Here is a 3,246-nt window from a genome sequence, read left to right on the forward strand (position 1 = left end):
AGGGAGGGAGGGAGGGAGGGAGGGAGGGAGGGAGGGAGGGAGGGAGGGAGGGAGGGAGAAGAAGGTGCTGCTTGCTGTTCTGACTGACTGACTGACTGACTGACTGACTGACTGACTGACTGACTGACTGACTGACTGACTGCACAGTGGGTGTATGACTGTTTGTCAGAAGAAATGCTCTTATGATTGTTGTGCCTCCATGAACTGTGCTCATCTAAATACACAAACACTAATGTACCATCCTTTTCCATTTCCGGCTGCAGGAAATAACATGTCTAGTTAGTAGCCTGTTGTAATATCTCCAATATATAATGTAGTTAGTAGCCTGTTGTAATATCTTCTCCAATATATAACGTCTAGTTAGTAGCCTGTTGTAATATCTTCTCCAATATATAACGTCTAGTTAGTAGCCTGTTGTAATATCTTCTCCAATATATAACGTCTAGTTAGTAGCCTGTTGTAATATCTTCTCCAATATATAATGTCTAGTTAGTAGCCTGTTGTAATATCTTCTCCAATATATAATGTCTAGTTAGTAGCCTGTTGTAATATCTTCTCCAATATATAATGTCTAGTTAGTAGCCTGTTGTAATATCTTCTCCAATATATAACGTCTAGTTAGTAGCCTGTTGTAATATCTCCAATATATAATGTAGTTAGTAGCCTGTTGTAGTATCTTCTCCAATATATAACGTCTAGTTAGTAGCCTGTTGTAATATCTTCTCCAATATATAACGTCTAGTTAGTAGCCTGTTGTAATATCTTCTCCAATATATAACGTCTAGTTAGTAGCCTGTTGTAATATCTTCTCCAATATATAACGTCTAGTTAGTAGCCTGTTGTAATATCTTCTCCAATATATAATGTCTAGTTAGTAGCCTGTTGTAATATCTTCTCCAATATATAATGTCTAGTTAGTAGCCTGTTGTAGTATCTTCTCCAATATATAACGTCTAGTTAGTAGCCTGTTGTAATATCTTCTCCAATATATAATGTCTAGTTAGTAGCCTGTTGTAATATCTTCTCCAATATATAATGTCTAGTTAGTAGCCTGTTGTAATATCTTCTCCAATATATAACGTCTAGTTAGTAGCCTGTTGTAATATCTTCTCCAATATATAATGTCTAGTTAGTAGCCTGTTGTAATATCTTCTCCAATATATAACGTCTAGTTAGTAGCCTGCTGTAATATCTTCTCCAATATATCAGAGTGAAACATAGGCTGTGGTTAGGGCTGCATTAGAGAGACCTACACACAAACACCCACATACACACACCTGTGACTGGATGGTAATGGTGAGGGAAATAGATGGTATGGTAAAGGAGGGTAGATGGTATGGTAAAGGAGGGGTAGATGGTATGGTAAAGGAGGGGTAGATGGTAAGGTAAAGGAGGGGTAGATGGTATGGTAAAGGAGGGGTAGATGGTATGGTAAAGGAGGGGTAGATGGTATGGTAAAGGAGGGGTAGATGGTATGGTAAAGGAGGGTAGATGGTATGGTAAAGGAGGGGTAGATGGTATGGTAAAGGAGGGTAGATGGTATGGTAAAGGAGGGTAGATGGTATGGTAAAGGAGGGTAGATGGTATGGTAAAGGAGGGTAGATGGTATGGTAAAGGACAGGTAGATGGTATGGTAAAGGAGGGTAGATGGTATGGCAAAGGAGGGGTAGATGGTAAGGTAAAGGAGAGGTAGATGGTATGGTAAAGGACGGGTAGATGGTATGGTAAAGGGGGGTAGATGGTATGGTAAAGGAGGGTAGATGGTATGGTAAAGGAGGGTAGATGGTATGGTAAAGGACGGGTAGATGGTATGGTAAAGGAGGGGTAGATGGTATGGTAAAGGAGGGTAGATGGTATGGTAAAGGAGGGGTAGATGGTATGGTAAAGGAGGGTAGATGGTATGGTAAAGGAGGGGTAGATGGTATGGTAAAGGAGGGTAGATGGTATGGTAAAGGAGGGGTAGATGGTATGGTAAAGGAGGGTAGATGGTATGGTAAAGGAGGGTAGATGGTATGGTAAAGGAGGGGTAGATGGTATGGTAAAGGAGGGGTAGATGGTATGGTAAAGGAGAGGTAGATGGTATGGTAAAGGACGGGTAGATGGTATGGTAAAGGGGGGTAGATGGTATGGTAAAGGAGGGTAGATGGTATGGTAAAGGAGGGTAGATGGTAAGGTAAAGGAGGGGTAGATGGTATGGTAAAGGAGGGGTAGATGGTATGGTAAAGGAGGGGCAGATTGTATGACAAATTGACATTCACAGCCATTCATTCTAGGGAAGCACTTACATCTATATCCCATTTACCATTGTGGTTATATATTCAGTTCATGTTACCTATAGTAACCACACAAACAATACAACAATCAGCATTGTTCTGGCACAAATTTATGTACGTGTGTGTGTGTGTGTGTGTGTGTGTGTGTGTGTGTGTGTGTGTGGGTGTGTGTGTGTGTGTGTGTGTGTGTGTGTGTGTGTGTGTGTGTGTGTGTGTGTGTGTGTGTGTGTGTGTGTGTGTGTGTGTGTGTGGTAACTCTCAGTCAGATCTACTCTGGAGTTACAGAGTCAGCCTTTCTTCAAAGACATTATGCATGCGAGTCATTATGTCTGTCCCATTGGGAGCATTACGATACATATCAAATAAATACAGGAATACACTACAATACACACTGTGTATACCCACGGTGCGTGTACAGTCAGGGAGTGTATAATGAGTGAGTCTGAGTTTTATTACAGTGGATGTTTTTGAAAAGCTGACCGGCTCAGTGCACCATCTGGAGTCATGACAACAACAACAACAACAACAACAGTAGCACTATTACAGCCCCCTCTCCCAACACGCACGCACGCACACACACACACACACATGCTATCCTCCCTGTCACAAAAACAAACTTGTATAAACACATGTGTGTGAGTTTTGTATTCAAATACATGCTGGAGGGTAAACTGCCTTTCATGTCTCTGGGCTTTGAGACTAATGAGGACTGCAAAGATGTGATATCAGTGTGTGTGTTTGTGCGTGTGTGTGTGTGTGTGTGTGTGTGTGTGTGTGTGTGTGTGTGTGTGTGTGTGTGTGTGTGTGTGTGTGTGTGTGTGTGTGTGTGTGTGTGTGTGTGTGTGTGTGTGTGTGTGTGTGTGTGTGTGTGTGTGTGTGTATGTTGCTGTCCTCTCTGTGTTTTTGGATGATTACAGTCATCACTATGGTGTCCGTCATGGTTACCAGACAACACAACATAACAACAAGATAC

This window comes from Salvelinus namaycush, chromosome 23 (genome assembly GCF_016432855.1).
Source record: "Salvelinus namaycush isolate Seneca chromosome 23, SaNama_1.0, whole genome shotgun sequence".
Classification (NCBI taxonomy): domain Eukaryota; kingdom Metazoa; phylum Chordata; class Actinopteri; order Salmoniformes; family Salmonidae; genus Salvelinus; species Salvelinus namaycush.